This window comes from Poecilia reticulata, chromosome 12 (assembly GCF_904066995.2).
Source record: "Poecilia reticulata chromosome 12, P_reticulata-male-v2, whole genome shotgun sequence".
NCBI classification, from domain to species: domain Eukaryota; kingdom Metazoa; phylum Chordata; class Actinopteri; order Cyprinodontiformes; family Poeciliidae; genus Poecilia; species Poecilia reticulata.
In genome coordinates, this window is record NC_088841.1 from 32,112,679 (window position 1) to 32,139,138 (window position 26,460).

Sequence of the window (26,460 nt, forward strand, 5' to 3'; positions counted from 1 at the left end):
AGAAATGAACTGTTGGCTTGAAATAGTTTGGAAACGACCTTAAAGCTGATACCTGAACACCCAGTTACCCTCCAGATGTTTGATAGCAACAGATGCTAAAGATTAGTCAATACGTGGATTAATTAGCATCAGTTGGATTGTAGCTCATGAAACCTGGACCACAGTTTCTCCACAAACAGCTTTTCCAAATTAATCTTGTTTTTGTTTCTGGAGAGGAAACAAAAAGTTGTGGGAAAGTTTCTCTCATTAAGCAACAGCCTGAGTTTATGGCTCCCCAGCGCCTATTTGAACATGTTTGAGCAGAACCACGCCTTAGTGAAGGCTCCCGTTATCTATCCTCCACCCTCAGCATGAGAAAAGAGAGGTTTGATAAATACGACCTATGAAGCTGCAGGGAAAAAATGTTCAACACTCAAATAAGAAACTGCGTGACATTCATGACTGGCTAGCATGGCTAAAACAAACATGTCTGTCCTGCAGGAGCAGCAGCAGACGTTTGGTGGGGTTATCTCAGCCCAGCAGATGACTTTCATTAGCAACGCAGGTCTCTGCCAATTTCCCACACATGATGATCATCAGATACTCAAACAAATCCACATTTCTGTCCTGGCAGATACAGCAAGGCAGCGCGACCATGGATGGGAGACGAAACAACAGAACATTCAGACTGAAGGAACCTCCTCAAAATTAATGCAAAACTGAAGAAAATCAGAGGATATTCTACATTATGCGCTTGCTGTGAAGGATTTTTTCCATAATTTCTGTAAATATTAGGTTCAGTGGGTGACCTTCCTCTGCTACGGAGAAAACATTACTAATTCATGGTAGAATAGTGAATATTATTAGCAAGGTGAGAAAACTTTTATTATACAAGGTTAAAGAGGCCAATAATGAGCTGTGATGAAACCAGAGTTTAGCTTAAACACAAAACAAGGTAGTTTATTATTTAACCTACTTTATTCATGGAAGAACAATAATAAAAAAAAAGCTTCAACTGGATTAAAGCTTTTTACTTTTATCTGCTGGTTGTTTTAAAATCCATTAAGTTTAAGTCAGTTCAGGTTTTCCCGTCCTTAAGTCTAAAAATTAAATGATTTTTTTTAAATTATGTTAATCACAGGTATGGCTGGAAGATTTCATCTGGTATTTTATATGTAACTAGTTTTTTCTCATTCTGTGACTGAGGTGGTTGAGGCTACCACTAATATACATTTATTATATATAATATATATATATATATATTAGCTAGCTAGGTAACTTTGTTGAATTTGACACTGTATGGAGAGCAATTTAGCTCAAAATTAAATGCTGTTATTTATAAACCATTTCTAAATACTCTAACAAATAAATAAATGTCTCCATGAAATAAAATCTAAATAAATATTGATCTTATTTTGTAAATCGCAGTCCTTTTAATATATTTAATTAGTTTATTTATTTCAGAATGTATTAATGTTGTATATTTTAGTGATGTCCAAACGTTTTGCTCTGTGGGCCAAAAGCAGTCAGCCGGGTTATTTTTCCAATTAAACATGGTAAATTATTATATTGTAAACCCTTAATTTTTGTGGTTTAAACAAACAATATTATGAATCAAATGCTAAATGATAAAACAGAAACATCTCTAACCCGTAAAAATGTCCACAGACAAAATTATCTAAAAATATCGAGACCTTTCTGCTGGCCTTTTAGAAAAAACACAAATAACCTCATCAGTTTTAAGCAAATAAAGCAAAACTAGTTTTATATTTTATCTTTTCCTTGAATCTCCAGCATGTAGAAACCTCCATTTCTTCTAATCCATTTATCTCTGTAATGAGTCTGAAAAGCACAGAGTTCAAAGCACAATGAACAGCCACAACCTTCTCCTCCGAATTAATTTTCTTGTTAGTGAGGCCTGAACAAAAGGGGACAGAAAAGGAGAAATGAAAAATTCAGACCCTCCAGGAGGAGAATCGTTTCTCTTCCCAAACAGCCTCTCCAGATGCAACAAGTGCGGCGCTCTGAGAGGCCTCTCCTCTTCAAACCCTATTTGGTGCCGCGTTGCAGCATCTGCTGCATCTCGCGGGGCCAAGAGGAGCTCTCCTGGTTTACCTTGGAGATAATGAGCTGCACCTCGCCGTAATTAGCCTGACATTTAATGTGCGAGGCGCAAAAAACCTCCACAATGGCAAGTTGGGGTGAATAGTTATTTACAAGATTGCAGTAATGGAGTCCTGCGGAAAACATCCTGTTGCGCTGAGAGGTCTACTTCAGTCCGGACGGGGAGGAATAATTATTTATCTCTTAGGAAAAACTGACTTTAAAAAGACACATAAATGTAACCAGGTTTTATTTTAACAGTATAGATGTGAAGTTTGTCAAAATGTGCTCAGTTATTCTTCAAATTTATTTTGTTTAGTCAAAAATTTCTATTGGTGTGTTCAGTTCTGTTACACTGCTCCTGACAGTTGGCGGTTACCATAGCAACCGGTAGCCGTCAGCTCCGCCCCCTTTTTTCTGTTGCCGTTGGTAACAGAAAAAAGGGGGCTATGGTAACCCCATAGCCCCCTAAGATTTCTGTTAATTTTAACAGAAAAGAAAAAAGCCAAAACTCTGAAATTGGGAGATTAATTTCTGAAATGTTCTACTTGGAAACTTTCTTGGAAGTTTCAAAAGTCAAAACTTTTCAAGTTCTTTTCTGTGTTTGTAAAGCAAACACAGACCTGATCATAATACATACGTATTATGATCAGGTCTGTGTTTGCTTTACAGAGTATTATATTTAACATATATTTTAGACTAATGTCATCATCTGCAGTGCTTCATTATTAATTTTGCTGCGTTTTTTTATGCTTTTTAACTGATAATTGTGTTAGAAAAGGCAATTTAAGCTAATACAGTAAACTGTAGATCACAAGTTGATCGCGGTTGTTTGTTTCAACAGATTTCTCAGACATTTTGTCAGCCTCTATGAATTTGACGTCTTGTAGTTTTTCTGGCTCCAGCTTACCTGCGTCATCACCTGGGCTGGCCATTGATTGTGCTGGCGACAAAATGGCAACATCAGCAGGCGACAAATGGTAAAAATAAACAATTCTTGAGTAATTGTTAATTTTTATTGATCCCAAACCCTGCAAATATTGTGTTGGAGCAACTGTAGACAGGACAAAATTAGTCAATTTCTACCAAAAGCTTGAAAAGTTGAAATTTTGCAAGAAAAATTTAGGAAATTTTTAGATCAATCTCAGAAAATTTCTAGAGAAAACGTCAAAATTTCAGAATTTTAAAAGTAGAAATTTTTTTACTTTTGAATGTTTTCTGAGTTTCAAATCTTGAAATTAATTTCAAGATTTCTGTTAATTTTAACAGAAAAGAAAAAAGCCAAAACTCTGAAATTGGGAGATTAATTTCTGAAATGTTCTACTTGGAAACTTTCTTGGAAGTTTCAAAAGTCAAAACTTTTCAAGTTCTTTTTTGTGTTTGTGATTCATAAAAACAATTACTCAAAATATTGCATATCTTTTCTACATTCTTTGCCTGCAGAGGTCGCCAATTTTTCCGCCTGCTCAAAATTTTAGTTTTCGGTAGAAATTTACTTCTCCTATTTTTGTATCTATAATTTGCCCAAATACGCCATCGCACAAACACCAAATTTTACGCTAACAGGAAAATTACAACAAATGTAGCCTAGCATGTTCACTGGTAGCGGATCTCTTCAGTTATAAGAGAAATGATTGATTGGTGAAAGAACGGTGGACAGTTTTCAGGAAGAAATGATGAATAAAAAGTCTCTTTAATAATGATCTGGCATCTGTTTTTTAACCGTAACTGAATTCCTGGTAGTACAAAATACTCATAGCTACGCATTTTATATGGAGTGTTAAGGGAGTCTTCACTTTTTTCAGTTTGGTAGGTGAACAGGTTAGCGATCTGGAAATGAGAAGAGAAATGTAGAGCTGGTGCCAACTTTAGGGCCTGCAGAGGAAGTGTTTTATTCCTATTATCCAAGGCGTCGTGCCCAAGTGAGCAATAATGGGCTATTCTGTTGCTACACGCATTTAAGAGGTGGGATCAGAGATTCATCACTTCCACATGGCTGGACTCAGTGGATGGGAAAGACGGGGTGAGGTGTAGGTGGAGCAGAACAAAGATGGAGGAAGTTAAAGTCAAATGTTGGCTATAAACAGTTTGATGGATTTACTCAGATCTGTTCTTCTTTCACAACCTGCCCCAATAAGTTTGGTTTTTCAGAAAATAGGCAAGTTATGAAGTATTTGCAACCACATTAACAATATATATACATGCTGTTATAAAATGTCTTAGTAATAAATTTCTTCTCTGCCTGCAGGAGTATATTTAACATGGATATTGATTTTAGAAAAATCAATACAGAAATAAAAACTGCATCTTAATCTTTGCTTGTGTGGATGAAAATGTGTAAACACCCACATTTTCCAGCTTTATCCCTTCTGGTTCACACTATTAATATTTTAGTGATTACAGACATTAATCTGTGGAGGAAATTAACGATTGGGTTTAGGCAAAGAGGGCTTCCAAATTTAAGAAACAGTGGAAACATAAAAAAAATTATTGAGAGTAGTAAAACAGTTTCAAATGAAACATTTATGATGGCGTATTAGCACCGGGCTAAGAAAATCGATTCAAAAGTTATGAGAATGAAGCTGTGTGACAGTAAGTCAAAATAATACAAGAATATTAACAGAATAGAAATGTAATAATTCCAGAAAAAGTGGTAGAAATGCTAAATAATATGAGAATAAAGTCATAATATTAATTCAATGGAGGCATAAAAATACAAGAAAAATTGGAAGACAATATTGTTGAAAAACTGTGAGAATAAACTCATAATATTACCAAAATAAAGTTGCAATATTAGGACATGGAATTAGTCATTTTAAAATAACTCGTGCCGTTAACATCTACACAAAAACAATAAGGCATTAAAATTAGAAATGCTGTGCAGTCATGATTTGGTAGAACGTAATTTAACACATCAGTATCAAAGTGTTGTTAGTGGCAGGATTTTGAAATGTTTGTGCAAAGACACAAGAACTTGATAACTATCATTATTAAATAATCATGCTGATGCTCTTCCAGTCTGCAGACTCGTCCCTCTTTGGCCACTGATGCCACGCTTCTTCCCCGAGTCACGCTCATGACACCCTGAGTTCGCCTCCTGAATCACAGCCGCCACCAGGCGGGCGTCTCTCAGCCAGACGCCCCGTCACCCTGCATGTCCTGTTGAGGCCTCCGTCAGGCGTGACTGACGGACTGACAGGGTGAAGTGTTATGATTCCTGCCCCGGCTGGTGGCCTCGCAGCTGGGAACCTGCAACCCACACCTGGTGCCCTGAATGTCACGCCAGCCAGACCCAGAGCTGCCATGAACACAGAGACTGGAGGGTTTTAAATGTATCTGTGGTTCCATTACAAATATGCTCAAACATGTGTCTATATTCTAATGTCGAATTTCACAATTTAAACGTTTTATAAAAGTATTTAGCTGTTATTTTATAAAATACTATTTTTACGTATTTGTTAAAGCTAAGGGTGCAGCGAACGCAGCTTTCTGGATTTTTTTGTTGAAAATGTTGCTAAATATAGCACAAAAGTCGCTGAGTTGGCAACAGTGAGGTGATTATTGTTAACTGTAAATGTGCAGACCTGACCTGGTGGGCTGGTCTGTCAGTCTCTCACATGACAGTGGCTCATTTTTAGACCTTTTATTGAGGCAGATCAGATCGGCTTCCAGGATGGTTTGACTCAGTGCAGGAAGAAAGTGAACCACAGCAGCTGAAGTTGTAAGAAATACTACAGTTTTGGTCTCCAGTTGAACTGAGTCTACAGGACTATCAGGTGAATTCATGCCAGTTTAATCAAATTGCATTTCGTTTGCCTAGAAAGTCCAGTTTGTTTGGGGAGGTGTGAACGTGGACCAAAATAGTGAACTCTGATCTGCCTACGAACCTTGGTCTTGGTTCAGTTGAAGTGAACACTGGTGTGGTTCGAATGCATGTGAACTCCAACTGGACTGAGACTGCTCCAAAACCAGGAAATGGACTATAGCATACGGCATTCTGGGTAAATACTACCAAACCAAACACTTGCGTTACCCTAGCACTAGCAGGAGAAATGGCTCTTGGTCTTTTGCAAAAACGAGAGAAATCCTACAACCACTAAAATTTGACAACATTCCATTTTTTGCGCTCATTGTCTTCTTCAGACGTTTTTGTGTTGTTTCCTTAAGTGGTTCTTTGTGCAGCGCCCCTAGAGGCGAGGAGGGGAGGAGCTTTTTCAAAGGATTTACTTTCTTTGACTCCATGCAGTTAGAAAGTGAAACGCAGCAGGAGAAAATGGACCAAATGTTTGGTCAACATTCGAACCAATTCCACCAGACTACCAGGGGTGAAAACACCATTAGCTGGATGATGTTTCATTTCTTAATGTGTTTTGAAGTAAAGCTGTTCAAATCAAGCACCTATAATGTTCAGATGTTTCTTTCTCTTCACTCTACCTGGTCTGTTTGCCTAATTTCCCCTCTTACCTGCTGCCGTATTGACAAAGTGAACAGCTTTATTTCTGCAGCCTTATGCCACAGCGCATGTTGGATCAAAAACACTCAATTTCTTCACAAACGCGAAAGCTCCCTGACAGACAAACAGAGCAAATTGCAAGCTGACTGTCCAGTCCTCCCCGCATCATGTTCTCATAGCGCCAACATCCACACGGCCCAAAGCCGCCTCGGCTGTGAGCTCATTAAATCTGGACGGGGAGAGACGTGTTGGCAAATGTGGAACACGGTCACCTTGTTTATTGAGAGGAACAGTTGGCCGGAGTCGAAGTTTCTGGTGACTTCGCCCATCAGCGGCTAATCACAGAGCAGCTGATTGTACACCGAGAGACGAGGCCGAAGCCGTCAGATGGCGCCCGGGCTTCAGACGCTGCCAATCTAATCACTTCGTCCACATGGCGGTTCACTCACCTCGCCGGACACAAACACACAAACACAGGGCGTCCAGAATGCGCCGGGCCCCATCTGGGGCAGACGCCACCCTTACGCCCAGACACAGCCCAGTGGTGCAGGGCCCTCAGCAGCACCTGCTGCCTGGCTGGGAACCATAATCACATTGTTCTGTGTCAAAGGCTTGTTTTTCCCCCTCTGAGGTGAAACTTCACTCAGGCTTTGCTGTTTGCCCTCCTTCATTCATCCAGCTTGACTTCATCCACTGGGAGTTGAACCCTCACAGCTTCCTGTGTTTTATCCCACTAAAGGTTCTGTTGACTCATGTCTGTTTTTAGGGCTAAAACTAAAGGGCATTTTAGAAATCAATTATTCTGAAGATTAATTAATTAATTGGACAAAAATGGTCAAATTTTGCAGACTTTTTTCATAAAATCCCCCTAATAACTCAGTTTCTCTTTTTAAATGACTGTTAGTTAAATATTTTCTTGAATTGCAATGAAAGATTACTTTATAATTATTAATCGTATCAATCATTCTAACAATTAATCAATTAATCTGACAATTATGAACACGTTCCGCAATTTTTTCAATAAAAAAGCACCACAAAAAAATGCAATTACTTATGACTATTAGTTTAATATTTTCTAGGTCTGAAACTAAAATTTATCTTAGAAATTGATTATTCTATCGATTATACTGATGATTAATTGATTAATCAGACAAAAATTCCACAGATTTTTTTCAATTAAACATTACAAGTTTTTTTATACAGTTAGAAATAAATAAAAATACAAATAAATGTTATTCTTGAATTATTCCAAATTAATTAGGGCATTATTATGACTATTACATTGTTATGAATTTATATTTCAGGTCTCTGGTCTCTGGGTCTCTGGTTCTGTGGGTCTCTGGTCTCTGGATCTTTGGTCTTTGGTCTCGGGTCTCTGGATCTTTGGTCCCGGGTCTCTGGTCTTTGGTCTCTTGGTCTCTGGTTCTGTGGGTCTCTGGTCTCTGGTCTTTGGTCTCGGGTCTCTGGTCTCTGGTCTTTGGGTCTTTGGTCTCTGAATCTCTGGATCTTTGGTCTTTGGTCTCGGGTCTCTGGTCTCTGGTCTTTGGGTCTTTGGTCTCTGGTTCTGTGGGTTTCTGGTCTCTGGGTCGGTGGGTCTCTGGTTCTGTGGGTCTCTGAATCTCTGGATCTTTGGTCTCTGGCCTCTGGGTCTCTGGTCTTTGGGTCTTTGGTCTCTGGTCTCTGGATCTTTGGTCTTTGGTCCCGGGTCTCTGGTCTCTGGATCTTTGGTCTCTTGGTCTCGGGTCTCTGGTCTCTGGATCTTTGGTCTCTGGGTCTCTGGGTCTCTGGTTCTGTGGGTCTCTGGTCTTTGGGTCTTTGGTCTCTGAATCTCTGGATCTTTGGTCTTTGGTCCCGGGTCTCTGGTCTCTGGTCTCTGGGTCTTGGGTCTCTTGGTCTCTGGGTCTCTGGTCTCTGGGTCTCTGGTTCTGTGGGTCTCTGGTCTCTGGATCTTTGGTCTTTGGTCTCGGGTCTCTGGATCTTTGGTCTTTGGGTCTTTGGTCTCTTGGTCTCTGGTTCTGTGGGTCTCTGGTTCTGTGGGTCTCTGGTCTCTCAGTGACAAACTGATTATTGTCAGCAGTGATGATGTCATCATCAGATAAATCTTTCATCTGAAGGATTTTAAAGGTCCAGCAAACAGGAACTGAAACTTAAAACATTCAGCTGAGATCAAATGCAGCATCGTCATTTAACCGTATTGAATGAACCCAGAAAGTAAATCCTAACAGCTGTTAAATGTTTAAAAGCTGTTGGCTCCAGTCGGCCCATTGTGTCATTTGTCATGGCTCAACCCTGGACATTAGTGCCAATTAGATCCACTGCAAAGGACCCAGTCATTACCAAACAATGGAACTAATGGACCCTTAAGGGCCTCAGATCCATCAATGAGCTGTCATTCTATTGAACAAATGTGATCAATAATTCAAACATAACCAGCAAGAGAAAATCTAATTATCCCCATGGTGTGGCACTTGTTTCTCCCACTTCCTTCTGAGGGAAATGTGAGATGTAGCTACACCTTCCTGCAAAACATTTCCATTTGAGCAAAGGCTGCATGTTAGGCGCTGTTATTAATACAAGAGAGAGAGAGAAAGAGAGAGAGGGGGAAAGAGGGAGAGAGAGCGAAAGCACTTTTCCTTGAGAGGCCAGTTGTTAGCGGGGGAATCAGCAAGCCGTTTAGGCAAGAGAAAATGTCTCTGGTAATGGCAAAGAGGGAACGCAATCGAATGCTGGAGAGGAAGAGATGGGGAGAAAGAATGGGGAGAATGAATGGAGAGCAGAGAGGAGGACAGAGAGAGAGAGAGAGATGGGTAGAAAGAAAAGCTTTTAGATGCAGGTTCACTCTGACAAAGAGGAGAAGAAGAGGAGGAGGAAATGAAAAGCTGGAGAGGCTGATGATGGTCAAGAGAGGAGAATCGCTGTGCAAGAAAAGAAAGATGGAGGAGGAAGAAAGATCATTAGACAGGACTAAACACATCCATCCATCCATCCATCCATCCATCCATCCATCCATCCATCCATCCATCCATCCATCCTTCACATCACATGTGGCCTCATATTAAAAACTAACATGTCTTCATTTTTGACACTATTTCTTTTATTTCCATTAACATCTCATTAAATTAGGATTACTTGGAACAGAATATCTCCAGCACTGCTCTCTCTCTCTCTCTCTCTCTCTCTCTCTCTCTTTCTAAGTGACACTTTGTGTTTATAAATCAGATAAATGTGTTAATATTTGTGTTTTTCCATGTCACCTGTGGAGATGTAGGCCAGCCGTAGTTTCAGAGAAGATGATCCAGAAGGACGGTACTGGAGAGAAGCAGCAGATTATTAGACCCTCTGACTGTCCAGCTGGTTCATGACATTCAGCTGTTGGTAATGTCGGCCTCCCTGACGCAGATTCTCCTCACCTACTCATTATCTCTGACATATAGACGTCCGACGCCAGGATGAGTCTCCCTCCGGCGTCATGTTGCTCTTTCTTCTCTCTCGTTGTCACGAGGCTCATTTGTCAAATGAATATTTACACGTCCTGCACACATGGAGGACCATTAGGGTCAATTCAATCTGGAAGTCCATATTGATCATCTGCAGGGGTGAAAGTAGGGGGGGTACGGCAGGGTACTGCGTACCCCTAAAAGATTTAGCGGGGTACTGCGTACCCCTAAAAGATTTAGCGGGGTACTGCGTACCCCTAAAAGATTTAGCGGGGGTACGCAGTACCTGCAAGAGAGGGGAGCGGCTGTCTGCTGTATAAAATCAGTGGGTTCACTGTGCAGCAGTGAGTTCACCCACTAATCAGCCGTGACTGATTCGTTTTTCAAGAACAATCTAAAACACGACTTAATCAGTTAATAAATAACTTTTTTCCCATTCCATATTGTTTCTGAACTGTTCGTGCTGTAGAGCAGGGCTGCAACACGTCGATCGCTGAGGGTTTTGAGTCGATCTCAGCATGAGGTGACAAACTGAACGGCGTCAGGAGGCTGAGAGCAGAACGTTCTCCTCTGGGTCCTTATCAAAACGTTCGTAACTTTATTAAAGAACAAAAAAAAAAAAAATTAACAAAACGTGTTCAAATTAATGACCCAACAACAATAATAATCTCAGTGATTATTGTTTCAACAAGGTGTTGCGCAATTCTGTGCGTTTCGTTTCCATTACCAAAATAACGAGCAGAGCAGGAGTTTAAAATTAACTCATCAACCACCTCTGTGTTCATGAGAGGCTTATTAATGATCGCAAAATAAATATCAAGCCTGCAAACCTAATATCATAATGGACTGAACGTTTTTAACATAATCTCTGGTCGGCTTGTGGAGCGCAGGAGGTTGCCATGGCAACGGGTGTGCTAATGACAGAGAGAGACGGAAAATAAAAATGTGCGAGTGGTTTAGAGTTGATCACCTGTTCAGGTTGTTTTACCTTTGTCTTGGCTCATCACAGCCGCTGTAGTTTCTGAACATTCAATAAACGACAAACTTGGACTAATTACCTCGTTCTCTGTGAATATACGTAATTTACAACAAACATCAAACACGGTAAATATGTTTCATTAAGTATTTAACAAACAAATGGTTTCTACCGCGATAATTGTGTGAAATTAAATTAATTGTCTAATATAAAAAATAGTTTGGTGCTGTGGGGCTTAGAGGCCTCTAAAAATACTGTGGTGCACCTAAAAATGGCACCACAGTATTTTGTTTTTTTTTATCATGTGCAGTTCGGCATGTTCATCTGTCTTTTTTTTTATAGTGCTTTCCTGAGGTGGGGACAGGAGCCGTAATGGCGACGCGAAACCTTTGTTTGGGGGGCGTTGCTTCCAGGTTGGTTTTGGGATGGACTTCCGGTTTGTCTCAAATGCAATCTGGATGTTAACAACACCGGTGGTCGTCATTGCTGACTCCTTGTTTATTTCCTCTTCAGATTGTGTCATCTCTGTTACAGTACAGTTCCCACTCCCGGGACCTGTAACAGATCGTGGGGGCTCGTCCGGGATCAGCATGCCGCACATCCATGGGCTACTGCTGATCCAATAATATTGACCACCAGGACCTCTCATGCTACATGTTCTCAGAGCCAGGAGTGACCCAGTGTGCAGTAGAGGCCAGTAGCCAGTGAAAAGGGTGTACCAGCCTACAGAGTGCATCACTGTGGACTCAAGTGTCCGAGAGCAGCAAGATATCTTCTGGTGAGAGAAAACAACTGCTGTGGAGCATCAAGAAAAAGTTACACCAGCTAACAGGTAGTGAAGCCCACCTCATCGCAACTTCTCTTGGCGATGTGGAAGGACTGGACTCCAGTCAGCTGACTGGCTGTAACCATTTTCTAGTGATTGACTTTTTGCTTGCTGCCAGAAGCACTAACAGCAGTTTTTTATCCTCCAGAGTCCAGTTATCAAATGAAATGTTTCCTAAATATAGGGATTCACAATTACATGGGATTCTTTCAGTAAAGATGTTATTTAGGTGGGAACACGTTTGTTCCCAAAAAGCCTTAATCACTGGACAACCCCAGAAGATGTGGTGATGATTTGCTCCATTTGTTCCACAGAGTCTCCAACATGTGTCTCCGCTGCCCTGGTGTTTTTTCTTAACTGGAGTTACAAAGTATCGAACAAAGTTTTTCCAACTGAACAGCCGCCATGTATTGGAGCTTGAAGTCATCCAGTGTAATTTATTAATCTGTTCTCAGACTTCAGTTGAGATTGATAGATTCCCTTCTATTACCCACTTGTTTCTTATGTAGTCTGTATCACCTTGTTTAGATAATAGTATACCATTGTACAATATGGAAACAAGTTTTTTGCATGAACTTGACTTCAACAAGGACAGAAACACATGAAAAATTCCTGGTTTGGCCGGTTCCCAATTGTCGCATATATTTTGATTGAAATAGGACCTAACCTGCAGATATCTAAAGAAGTCGTCCTTCTCCAACCCCTTAGATTTCTGAAGTTCCTCAAAACTCTGAAACACCCCCTTCTGGGTAAATGTATAGTAGGTGGTTAATCCTTTTTGGATCCATCCTCTAAATCTCCCATCAATCTTGTTTGGTTTAAAAGCTGAATCAAAGGCACACCATCTGAGTATTCTTATCTAGTCACCCAATTTACACATTTTAACGACCTTACTCCAAGAATCCAGCATGGTGTGTAATATTGACCCATGAGATATATTCAGCCCCTCTTGTAAGTCCTTGTCCATTAATACTGATATTAAAGGTATTTCTTCAACTGTTGCTCTTTCCAAATCTTTCCACCTTGCATTGTAAGATGGAGAGCACAGACAGAACACTGGTCTTAATTGGGTTGCAATGAAATAAACCTGTAGATTAGGAAGAACTAGTCCACCTTTCTCTTTCTTTAACTGCAGCGTACTATATCTCACTCTTGCCTTTTTTCTCTGCCAGACATACTGAGATATTAATCTTTCCCACTCTATGAATCGCCAATCTGATATCAGAATAGGTAAACACTGAAATAGGTATAGGAAGCGCGGGAGAATGTTCATTCTGACCGACTCCACTCTTGAGTGTAAATTTGAAAAAGGGATCAGACTCCATCTCTTCATGTCTGATATCAGATTTGAAATTAGGGGCCCATAGTTGACTTCAAAAATCCTGGAAAAATCCTTGGGCAATGTGACCCCAAAATATTTTATGGATTCTGCTTCCCATTTCCAATTGAAGAGGCTCCTAATATTGTTTTGTGGGTTATAGTTTATTGTTAAAACCTGAGTCTTGGTAATGTTTATCTTGTAACCCGAAAGCAAACCAAATTCCTCGATCGCTCCCATAAGTACAGTTAGGGTTTTACCTGGTTTGTTATGGTCAACAATAAATCATCTGCGAACAATGATAACTTTTGTTCTCCGGATGCCATATGAACTCCAGCTATGTCCGTCCTCTGTCTTATCCACTGACTTAGAGGCTCAATGAAGAGGGTGAAGAGGAGTGGAGAAACACAGCATCCCTGCCTCGTACCCCTTTCCAGAGTGAAGCGATCAGATAGGTAGATAGGTCATTTTTATCCTAGCAGATGGTCTATTATTGTATAAAGATGCAATTACATCTATTATGGCCTGGCAGAACCCAAATTTGGACATAACTTTGTAGAGAAAAGACCATCTGACTGAATCAAAAGCCTTCTCTGCATCCAGACTCAGTACAAGAGTCTCTATTTTGTGTTGGGCTACATGATTTAATATATGCAGGGTTTTCTGATGTTATTCTGAGTCTGTCTCTGCCTGATTAAGCCTGTTTGGTCTTTATGGATTATCACAGATAGGATATTTTCCAATCTCTGTGCGATTATGGCAGTAAATAATTTGTAATCAATATTGAGAACACTTATTGGGCGATAGTTTCCACATTCCTTCTTATCCTTTCCCTCCTTAGGGATTAGCGAAATAATTGCGTCTCTCCATGAAGGAGGGATTATTTTCTTTTCCAGTACATTGTTGAAAACTCTTACTAAAACAGGGACTAACTGACCTTGCATTTCTCTGTACCACTCGGAGGTAAACCCATCTGTTCCTGGAGATTTCCCTCCTTTCAACTTTCTAATCACTGATATTAATTCTGCTTCAGTTATCTCTGATATTAATTGTTCGTTTTGCTCGTCTGTAATGTTTGGCAGAGAGAGTTGGGAAAGGAATGTATCTATTTGCTGTTCATTATTCACTTTGGGTTGGGAGTATAGAGTTTGGAAAAAATCTCTTAAGCATTTCTGAATCTTTTCTAGGTTTGTTTCAACCCTGTTTGTATATATATTCTTTATTTTGTGAATAGTTCTATCAGCTTGTTGTTTTCGTAATTTAAATGCTAGGAGCTTCAGAGATTTCCCCCCTGCTTCATAATATTTCTGTTTAGTAAAGAGGAGTTTCTTTTGTATTTCTTGTATGTTTAAATCATTCAGTTCTTTTTTTACCAACTCAATTTTAGCTCTTGTAGCCCTCTTGTAGGTTTTGGAACGCTCTTTCTGAAGTTTTTCAGCTCAACTTCCAATTGAGTTTGTTTTTGTTGTCTAATTTTCTTTTCGTTGGAGGAAAAGGCTATTATTCTTCCCCTGACTACGGCCTTTAGAGCATCCAAAAGTATTGTCGGACCCACCTCATTATTATCATTCTCTTCCAAATATTGTATGATTTCAGTTTTCATATTCTCCTTAAAGATTGTACTGTTTAATAAGTTTGTATTCAGCCTCCAGAGGGTGGATCTGCTTTTTTCAGCCAGTTGAAGGGAGATATAGATTGGGCTGTGGTCTGAGATTGGACTGGATCCTATCTCCCAACTTTTCAATCTATGCACATCTTTTTTAAACATGAAGAAATAGTCTATTCTTGAGTATACATTGTAAGAAGAGGAATAACGTGTGTAGTCACGACTGGTTGGGTTCTTAGCCCTCCATATATCCACTAATCCCACTTCGTCCATCATCTTTTTCATTCTGAGCCCTCGTCCCCAGCCGTCTGGCGAGCGTGGATCCTGTCTCCAAGGCAACCGGTGAGAAAGGGTTAATGAAGGGGATAAATAAGCATTCGGACTGAAACGGGTCACATGGCGCCTCTGAGCGCAGCTGAGTGTTAGGGTTGGGTAAACTCCCGGGGAGATTAGACCCGTCTGAAAGGAGGACGGGCCACGTCTTCAATCGCCGCCGTGCAAAACGTAACAAGTGCCCCCTCACAGAGCTAATGAGAGCCGGGCCGCGACCCCCGACCCCCGTCGTGGTGAGGTTTGCCACACTTATGTGAAATTAAGAGCCGTTAACGAGGAGGTCACTGCTAATGAGGACCCTGGTCGGAGGAATGCGCTTTGGGGCAACTGCAGCCGCAAACTGCCCTCAGTCAGGGCAAAGTTCTGTAACACCACACAATGCCCCTCATTTTTACCCCTTTAACATCAATTACGACCTTTTTTCATTAAACCGAGAACAAAGCTGCTCCTCAGATTGAGAGCAGATATAAAATATTCTCTAAATGTTTTATTGATAATTTTATTGCCGTGAACCATGAATGGGCTACTTTGTTTAAAAAGCAACTCTAGTCCAGCCTGTAGGGGGCGATGTTGTAGCGGCCAGAACATTTTGGTCTCGTCAACTTTGAGCTGCACAAGCAAGAGTTTATTTATTGAAGCATAAAACATGATTAGAGGGAAACAGGTGGTGGTTAGAGCAGCTCTGTCATCTCAGCCAGGCTGTCGGTTCAACTCTGTTCAATGTGACCATAATGTGACCATGTGAATGAATGAATGTCATTTTTCGATCCTTAATTATGCAGGTCAGTTATTTCTGATCAGGCACCACGAATCGCGTCTTGAAGGATTTTTATTTCATTCAGCGTATATTAAGATTATGTCTGGCACAATGGCAAAACAGCAATGACCTCAGAGCATCACGTTCAAACATCAAGTATTTTCATTTTTTAGAGGACCGCTGCTGCGTTTCCATTGCAAATGTGTGCGAAACTTCGTTGATATTCTATTCTATATTGGACAATTTTGAAATGTCAGTGTTTCCATAAAATAAGAAACCCAATTAAAATCACACAAGAATAAGTTGGTTGATGCGATAAGTCAGTGAAAACCATGCAGCACCATCATCCTCCTTCCACTTCCTGTTGTCTTCTTCATTGTCTCCTCCAGTAGTAACATACGGTTGTTGATCACATGGTTCATCTGATGCAGTTTTGTGACATACACAAGTTTAAATTCACTCTAAAAAGTGTTTTTTGTGCTGAAGTTCATCTTATGGACTTATTTACATTAATTTAACTTAATTCTTTTGCTTTTGCTATGACAACTTACTTTTTTCTGTTCATTTAACTCAAAACTTACACTAAATAGTTGAATCTACTTAATTGAATTGCTTCTATAGGTAACAAGCAATTCAATTAAGTTTATCCAACTTAATTTAAGTTTATCCAACTTAATTAAGTTTATCCAACTTAATTAAGTTTATCCAACTTAATTTAAGTTTAACCAATTCAATATATTCTAATCATCCAAGTCAATTTGTTAATTTTATTTAACACATTTATTAAGTATGTTTAAGATCCTTAAAAGACCTTTTTACTTTGACTTTAAGTTCAATATTTGTATCCCACGTCTGACCATGATTCAAGCTACCAGGACAGATTCCCCAGTAAGTGACTGTGGCTCTGTGGGTAGAGTCGTCGTCTTGTAATCGGAAGGTTGTAGGTTGAATTCCAGCTTCTTTTGGCCGATATGGATACTGGTGTGTGAATGTGACTCTAATGTGAAGTCACTGCCTTTAATCTGTTACTTAAATCTTAATAAATTTGTTTAAAAAATTAACAAATTGAGTGTGATGATTAGAATATATTTAATTGGTTAAACTTAATAAATTAAGTTGGATAAACTTAATTGAATTGCTTATTACCCATAGAAGCAATTCAATTAAGTTGGTTCAACTTTTTCTTTTTAGAGTGTACAGCTAAAATGCAAACAGTTTTTATCAAAAACTAGATTTAAAAAAAATTATTGTTTCCATGAAGCAAATTTGTTTTCATAATTCCAATTTGTGAAATTAAACGGTCAGAACTACAACAGAATATTACTGCAGTTCACACAGCGAATACAGTGACATAACAGTCTCTTGTTGATTCTGTTTTGTTTCTTGATGACCCCGTTTTGTTTCTTGTTGGTTCTGTTTTGTTTCTTGATGACCCCGTTTTGTTTCTTGTTGGTTCTGTTTTGTTTCTTGTTGGTTCTGTTTTGTTTCTTGATGACCCCGTTTTGTTTCTTGTTGGTTCTGTTTTGTTTCTTGTTGGTTCCGTTTTGTTTCTTGTTGATTCTGTTTTGTTTCTTGATGACCCCGTTTTGTTTCTTGTTGGTTCTGTTTTGTTTCTTGTTGGTTCTGTTTTGTTTCTTGTTGGTTCTGTTTTGTTTCTTGATGACCCCGTTTTGTTTCTTGTTGGTTCTGTTTTGTTTCTTGTTGGTTCTGTTTTGTTTCTTGTTGGTTCCGTTTTGTTTCTTGTTGGTTCTGTTTTGTTTCTTGTTGGTTCTGTTTTGTTTCTTGTTGGTTCCGTTTTGTTTCTTGTTGGTTCTGTTTTGTTTCTTGTTGGTTCTGTTTTGTTTCTTGTTGGTTCCGTTTTGTTTCTTGTTGCTTCTGTTTTGTTTCTGTTGGTTCTGTTTGTTTCATGTTGTTTCTGTGTTGTTTCTTGTTGGTTCTGTTTTGTTTCTTGTTGGTTCTGTTTTGTTTCTTGTTGGTTCTGTTTTGTTTCTTGTTGGTTCTGTTTTGTTTCTTGTTGGTTCCGTTTTGTTTCTTGTTGATTCCGTTTTGTTTCTTGTTGGTTCCGTTTTGTTTCTTTTTGATTCCGTTTTGTTTCTTGTTGGTTCTGTTTTGTTTCATGTTGATTCCGTTTTGTTTCTTGTTGATTCCGTTTTTTTTCTTGTTGGTTCTGTTTTGTTTCTTGTTGATTCCATTTTGTTTCTTGTTGGTTCTGTTTTGTTTCTTGTTGATTCCGTTTTGTTTCTTGTTGGTTCTGTTTTGTTTCTTGTTGATTCCGTTTTGTTTCTTGTTGGTTCCGTTTTGTTTCTTGTTGGTTCTGTTTTGTTTCTTGTTGGTTCCGTTTTGTTTCTTGTTGGTTCCGTTTTGTTTCTTGTTGGTTCTGTTTTGTTTCTTGTTGGTTCTGTTTTGTTTCTTGTTGATTCCGTTTTGTTTCATGTTGATTCCGTTTTGTTTCTTGTTGATTCCGTTTTGTTTCTTGTTGATTCCGTTTTGTTTCTTGTTGATTCCGTTTTGTTTCTTGTTGATTCCGTTTTGTTTCATGTTGGTTCCGTTTTGTTTCATTTTGATTCTGTTTTGTTTTGAAAATTCCATTTCATGTTTTCTATGTTGCTGTGATCCAGGCCTCGGTTGCCATGGTGACTGACAGAAAAACAACAAAAAGATGGTCCTTAATTGTCGTTGAATCGTACTTCCTGTTCACATCCAAGCAATTTTTACACATAACTCACCATAAGGTCTGTCAGGACTTTGACTAGACCCACTCTGGATGTGTTATTTTTCGTTTCAGTTTGATAAACTGAAACCTTTGGATTCTGCGGTATGACTGGGTCACGGAGGTCTTTGTTTCCGGTTGCATAACCTCTGTTAGCTGAATAGTTCAGCCTGAACTCAGGAACAAGGTGAACCGTAATCACCAGAGGAGGATAATGGTTGTTTTCGAGGCCGACCGTTCAGCAGAGCTGGAAAAAAAAAAAAAACAAACCCGACACGCTGCTGTTTTTTCCTGTTGGTGGAACATTATGATTGTTTCTTTCATTATGATGCTGCTGGTCATTTCCGTCCAATCTCAAACCCGTTCTGTCCCATTTGGACCGGAGCTCTTCTTCTTGGTTTGGAAAATGACTTCATTTGTGTCAGAGAGTCCTCCAGCTAAGAGCTGCTCTTCATATTTCAACAGTTTGGACACCCGGAGGGCCAATTGAATTCCAGCTGACACCTTTATTATTTGTCCTTCCTCGTCTTTATCTCCATGTTTTCCTTCATTTCTTTACTGTCAGCGATAATAAAGGTGAAAATGTTTCATTCAGCTCAACCAAAAGTTTGAGCATTTCTTCCAGAATGACTTATTCATCAGAATGTAAATTGTTTACAAATTTGAATGTAAATGATGTAATTTTTATGTCCATTTTATAAAATTACTTCAAAGCCACTGATTTTTGTTTATTCTATAAAATTTAGGTTAATTCTTTGTTATAATGATCTTAAAAGAATCCATCATTACTTATTTAGTTTTTATACATTTTATTGTCAGAAAATATTGTCACACGGAGGTCGCCATGTTTAAATTGTCTAATCAACCACAGCTGTGTTAGTCGGTTGCTATGGCAACGAGTCTACGTAGCGTAGCCGTTATTTTTTTCCTTTTGCTGTTGCGAACTGCGATAAATTAGTAATACCTACATCTGCAGGACCTCATTTAGTTATTCTTTAAACACGTATTTATGTATTTTACCTGGTCCTGTCATGCAGTCTCTTTTGAATAAGGCAGAATAGTCATAAAGGGTTTCGCAGAGTTTAAATACTTATCCAGGGTGTAAAGTAACACAAAAACCAGATGGACTAATCAGGAGAAACGTGGGCCAGCGGAGGGAACTGCAGGCTGGATCCTCACATTCAGTTTGACTCAACCAACAACATTTTCTTGTGATTGTCCAAACTGAGGTCATGTTGGACGGCTTCCTACTGCTGGAGGGATTCTTAAAGCAAACAGTGACGTGTTTATTAGTGCAATGAAACAAAGAAAACGAAGCAAAGTCGAGGAGTAGAAGGCGAACGGGGAAAAGGGAAGAAGGATGAGGAGGCGGCGAGTGACAGGCAGGAGAATCGAAAAGTTGTGCAGGTCAAGGAGGCCACAGCTGAAGCTACAGATGCTGTTCAGTCAGAGGATCCTGACGGTGACCTCGGCTCTGAAAGGGGAGGTGATTCATCACGCAGACCATAAATCAACAGGTCTGACCTTCCATGCACTCGGCTCACACCCCCAACTGTTTATCCTGCCACCTCCACTATCCATTATGCGGCACAATGGACGGCCGATAGCTGGAGACGCACCAATCAGAGAGAAAACCCAGACAAATCGCCTGCAAAGGTTCACCAGCTAACTTATTTAGGAGCAGAAATAACATGTCGTGTTCATTAACGTGGGATTTGTATGTAAAGATTACAGCTTAGTACATTCTGAGCTAAGAAATGTTTTTTTTTTTAAGAGCAGATAGATTACACAACAACATAACCAGTTGAAAACGGTCAATGTTGATGTTTGGCAGAAAAAAATAGAATATGCAACAATCCAATATTAAAGAAGCACAATATTTAGCAGAAGCTAAATAACGTATTTTATAAATGTTATTTAGCAAAACCTAAATCTATGTACCAATATGGCATTTAGCAGAAATTTATGCTAAAGCGCTACATTAATGGATTATTTAAAGGCAGCTAACGCTAAGCGCTACACCAAGCCTGTGTTTAGCAGAAGCTAATGCTAAAGCTCTATACCAATATGGTATTTAGCAGAACTTATTAAATATCTGTATTAATGTGGAATTTAGTGGAAGCTAACGCTAAGCGCCTCACCAAGCTTGTGTTTAGCAGAAGCTAATGCTAAAGCTCTATACCAATATGGTATTTAGCAGAACTTATTAAATCTCTGTGTTAATGTGGAATTTAGTGGAAGCTAACGCTAAGCGCTACACCAAGGTTGTGTTTAGCAGAAGCTAATGCTAAAGCGCTAAACTGTGAAATTTAGAGGAAGCTACTGCTAAAGCGCTACACCAAGCCTGTGTTTAGCAGAAGCTAATGCTAAAGCTCTATACCAATATGGTATTTAGCAGAACTTATTAAATCTCTGTGTTAATGTGGAATTTAGTGGAAGCTAAAGCTAAGCGCTACACCAAGGTTGTGTTTAGCAGAAGCTAATGCTAAAGCGCTAAACTGTGAAATTTAGAGGAAGCTACTGCTAAAGCGCTACACCAAGCCTGTGTTTAGCAGAAGCTAATGCTAAAGCTCTATACCAATATGGTATTTAGCAGAACTTATTAAATCTCTGTGTTAATGTGGAATTTAGTGGAAGCTAAAGCTAAGCGCTACACCAAGGTTGTGTTTAGCAGAAGCTAATGCTAAAGCGCTAAACTGTGAAATTTAGAGGAAGCTACTGCTAAAGCGCTACACCAAGCCTGTGTTTAGCAGAAGCTAATGCTAAAGCATACCAATATGGTATTTAGCAGAAGTGAATAAATCTCTGTTAATGTGGTGTTTAGTGGAAGCTAACGCTAAAGCCCTGAGTTGAACCATGTTGATAATCACCATTTTACTGACACAACCCACCAACTTCTATGATTTGCATTTCAGGAGGTGATTGTTACTGTTACAGCTGATGACCTTTGCTGTATCTGTTGATGATTTTGGCTCAGAAAATAAGTTCACAAATTAGAATTTTTCTGGAAAACCAGTTTATGTGAAGTTAAATGTGCTAAAGGTTTTAAAAGTTAAAAGCACCAAACAGTAAAATTAGCTTTGCTGCAGTGCAGTGGTGGACTGTAATGTCTCCTCATTACTCGTTTCCTCTTTCATCCGTCTTCACTTCATCTCTTGATTAAACATTTTCCTCTGAAGTGTCGTGTTTTTGTGCCGTTTCACTTTTTAAAGCAGAAGAAAACATGGAGAGCAGCATCTCCTGAGCAGATTAGCATGGTGTGTGCTAGTCCTGCTAATTTCCAGATTAAAACTCTATTTAATGAGGCTCCACATCTTAATTGGGCCAAATTGAGTTGATTTTAATTTGTGTGAATAATACCTGGTGCCCATCTGGAGAGAAACTCAATTTGTTGAGTTGATAGTAATTCGTGTTTAATACATATTTAAAATTATTATATGACCATTTTTTTTAAATAATAATTTTATGTATATTGCAGACACATTTAAATGTTTTAAAAATATTCAAATATGCCTTCAATTACTTAGTTAAAAAAAGAATAAAAACATGTTTGTTTCATCTTTTCTTACTATCGTTTGTTCCTTCATTTCCCTTTATCCTCATAAAATATATAAAATATATATATTTTTCATGTTCAGAGTCCCTTTCTTTGATAATTCCTAATAAACCAATGTATTTGAATAATTTTGTAATTTCCATTTTATGTTTTTTTTTATTTATTTGGGGATACATTTTAATCATAAAATTCGATATATAAGGCTATTTATCTTTTTTTAACAGGACCAGTTTTGTTTAGATAATTTTTATTCCCTTTATAAATTAAATAATCATTTAAAAACTACATTTTGTGTCCGTCCATGTCGCCTTTTTCCTGTTGTCTGGAACATTTATTACAGCAGAAACTCTTTTTCACGGCTCTCTAATGGAGAAACAGTGAGAAATAAAACATCCGTCTTGTTTTCTTCTCCAATATGACAATTTTCCAAACAGCAATAAAAGAAATAAAACGACCGTCTAGGTTTAAGTTCCCAGGTGAAACGGAGACAGAAATAAAGACAAATCAGTGAAAACAGTTCAGCTCTGTGATGAATCAGTTAAAACTTCTCTGCTTCTCGTATTTTCTAACAAATGCATTTAATCTTTTTCATTCAACATTGTTTGGCATTTGCTTTCAGTAAATTTTTATTTTTCATCACGACGTCTGTTGAAATGACGCTAATGCGCTAACAGCAGAGCTAATCTTTTGGTTTTTGCTAACTTTGACAACATTTAGCTCACTTAGCTTCCCCTAAATTAGTTTAATTTGTAATTTCAGTTGATTAAGTTTTGGTTCAACGCACATCCAATCACAGTCAGGAAGATCTTACTGCTGTCAATCATGTTTGTGTTAGATGCTACTCAAACCCCTCCTGTTGCTCTCTGCTACGCTGCAGCTTCTACCTCAGAGCAGAATGCTAAAGCTAGTTAGCATAACCGGTAGAGACAGTTTTCCAGTAATGTTTTCCCTGCCATAAGAGCATTTATCAAAACGCACATGAGGGTGATTGACAGCGCTAAGCCCCTCCTCCTGGCTGATTGGTTGTTTTTGATGTAAATGGTTCCTTCAGATGACAAAACTCAGGGATGAGAAGAAAATCGATGTTTTCACAGATTATCCGTCTCACAAACTGTCACAACATAATGAGTTTCAACAAATATATAAAAATGATACATTTTTATTCTGCAGCTTCAAGCGTCGTGATCATGGTTTGTTCCTGTTTCCTCTCCGGCTCTGAGCTGTAAACACGGAGGTGGCGTCTGTCTGAGACCTGCAGGGCTTCCAGGTGGGCTGGGGGAGATGAAGCTGTGGACCGGGAGCGCCGCGGATCAACTCCTCCTCTGATACGGGTCGCCTCGGGTTCAATCAGCGGAGCAGCTTGAGGCGAAACGAGATCGATACTTTTCATTTTTAACGCCGATGAGGAGGAATCGACCGTCTGGGAGAGGGAGGCCTCTTCGGCCGCCTCCTGCTCCATGACGGGAGGCAAATTATTTTTATCATCTTTCATCTGTCAGCCACACGCAGGGTGGAGGAGAAGGTGGCCGTTCAGAACGCCTGAAAATAAATAAATAACATCTGTTTGACTCACGTCTGAACCAGATGTTAGTTTTTACGTCCTTTGTTTCTTTAAAGCAGGATAACAATAGGATGACATGCTAATATCTGTTAGTGGAAGCGTCTGAAAAACCTAGCAGTGATGGGCTAACTAAAAAGCTAGCTTTGCTAACACTAAAGCACTAATAAAAAATGTTAGTTCCACTAATGCTAATGTACTAAACCAACATCGTTTTAACAGAAGCTATTGCTAAAGGGCTAAATAAACTTGGGATTTAGCAGAAGCTAATGGTAAAGCGCAACATCAAAAAAGAATTTAGAAGATGCTAATGCTAAAGTGCTACACTAACAGCTAATGCAAGTTAATGCAAGCTATAATGCTACACCTACATGGTATTTGGCAGAAGTTAATGCTAACGCGCTATAACAATATGGCATTTTTGCAAGCTAATTCCAAATGCTATACTAACACAATATTTAGTAGAAGCTAATGCTAAAGTGCTAACTTCTCTTAGTTAAAAAGCATTTTTCTTTGTTTTCCTTTAGTTTAATGTGTAAAACACGTTTTGATGTTGAATAATTTCCTGAGAACAAAATCTTCTGGACCATGAAGGTCTGGGATCCGAACCGCAATCAGCTGTGATGTAAATGTGTGAACATGATCAGAACCAGGAGACGTGATGAGTCATCATGAGAAACAGTCTGGTGTTCATGACGCCATATTGAAAACACAACATCACCTCCTGTTGATGAACCTGATGAGGTTCAACAGCAGCTGCTTGTCAGACGCAGAGTGCCAATTTATTCATCGACCCAAACGGCAGAGAGAGAAGAAGAGGAGAAGAAGAAGAGGAAAAGGAGCAGAGAAGAGGAAAAGGAGAAGAAGAAGAGAAGAGGAGGAAAAGGAGAAGAGGAGGGGAAGAAGAGAAGAGGAGAAGAAGAGGAGAAGAAGAAGAGGAGAAGAGAAGAAGAAGAGGAAAAGGAGAAGAAGAAGAGGAGAAAAAGAGGAAAAGGAGAAGAGCAGAAGAGGAAGAAGAGGAGAAGAGAAGAAGAGGAGGAGAAGAAGAGGAAAAGGAGAAGAAGAGAAGAGGAGGAGAAGAGAAGAGGAGGAAAAGAAGAGGAAGAAAAGGAGAAGAGAAGAAGAGGAGAAGAAGAAGAAGAAAAGAGAAGATTTTTTTTATTTTTAACAAAACGTTTATTTACAATGATCTAACAATAAACTGTTGCATAATAATCAGGTCAATGAAAACCAAATAAAAACACTAAATATTTACATTAGCAGCTTGTTAAAATTTAGTTCTCCCTGATTAGAAATGGTGCCCAGTACATCGTTAAACCCCACAGCTGTTTAAAAGCTCTCATGTTCCCAGTGGCTCTGTGGAAGCAAAACTCCAGCCTCAGCCAAGCTTTGACGTTGCACCTCCACAGAGCCACGGCATCAAGACGAGGACCAGCCTGGAGTCTGTCTCCACGTGATAAATAAATGGCCATTTTGGCTTCAGCTATTAAAAAGTTTAAAATCTGGCCTTTTGATTTGTTGGCTTTGTTAAAACGCAGTCCATAAATAAATAAAGAACTGGTAAAAACAATGCCAAAACAGCTACAAACACTCATCAATAAATTAAAAAATGTCAACAGTCTCTTACAATCAATAAAAACATGAAAAACTCTCAGACAGACCACAGAAAGGACACTCATTTAAAACCCCTGGACTAAAAACCGATAAAAACGAGTTGGTAGCGATGGTGCCGTGTAAAATCCTCCATTGGAGGCCGCCAGTCCGTTTGTTTATTGGCGGTCTGCCCACACGCTCACTGGTCTTTTTTGAAGAGTTCTTTCATTTAGGACTTTGACAAGGTTCTTGTACAGTACTTTTGGGCCTGTATTTTGGAGGCTCAGCTGTGAGTGGCTGCTGGCTAGCAGGGGACCACTGTCCTTTGTAAAACTGGCGTTCAGGGTCACATCAGGGACCGGGTCTGTCGGGTCCGGTGAAGCCTTTTCTTCTTGAAGGAGATGTAGGAGGCGCCTCTCCTCAGCCGTCATCATCTCCCTCAGACGATCCAGGAAGCGCTGCACGAGTCTAGTGGACCGGACCCCCAGCAGAGAAGCAACGACCTGGGTGTTGGAGAGATCCGGTCCAGCTGCCTCCACCAGATGTTTCATGGTCGTCATCTTGGACCTGCACAGCGCCTCCGACAGCCCTGGTATAGCGCCGCAACACACATCCAGTCTGGACCCACAGACCAAAGGCTCTTCTAAAAACCAATGCAGAGAATCATGCGCCTGTGAACGACAACGATTAAAAAGGCCACAGGATTTAAAAACACCCTGATAAAACTGAGGCAACCCCTTTAACTTTAAAAGACTAAAATCAGTTAAAAACAGAGCAGCATCCAGCCCCAGAAAATGTACACGTCTGAGGATACAGCTGACCACATCCCTCCACACAGGAGATCCTGTCAGGTATTTCTGTAGAAACTGTAAACGAAAAGTTGCTGTTCTGCTGGCCAGGTGGACAAGGCCCTGGCCCCCCTCCTCTCCTGATAAAAACAACACAGATTGTGGCACCCAGTGTAGACCCTTCCAGAAAAAGTTGACCATCTCTGACTGTATTTTAGCTAATAAGCCAGATGGTGGGTCTAAAACATTGAGTTTGTGCCACAGCTGCGATGCTACAAGGTTGTTTAAAACCAACACTCTGCCCCAGTAAGACATCTGGGAGTGGAGCCACTTCCACACTTTGACAATTTGTTTTTGAGTTTTTCCTCGGCATTTTCCCTGTTTTTATTTACAATATCCTTATCACCTAAAAACACACCAAGATACTTAAAACCGTCTCTTTTCCAGGTAAGACCTTGAGGGAGAAC

General features: G+C 39.5%; 2 long non-coding RNA genes across 3 annotated transcripts in view; both read left to right on the forward strand.

Annotated features, from left to right (window-relative positions):
• Positions 1-26,460, forward strand: part of LOC145554076 (uncharacterized) — a 332,923-nt gene that overhangs the window by 34,784 nt on the left and 271,679 nt on the right. The window lies entirely within an intron of this gene.
• Positions 2,985-5,398, forward strand: LOC145554073 (uncharacterized). Its single transcript, XR_014090105.1, has 3 exons — positions 2,985-3,062; positions 3,896-4,105; positions 5,101-5,398. It is a non-coding gene; the product is annotated as an uncharacterized LOC145554073 (long non-coding RNA).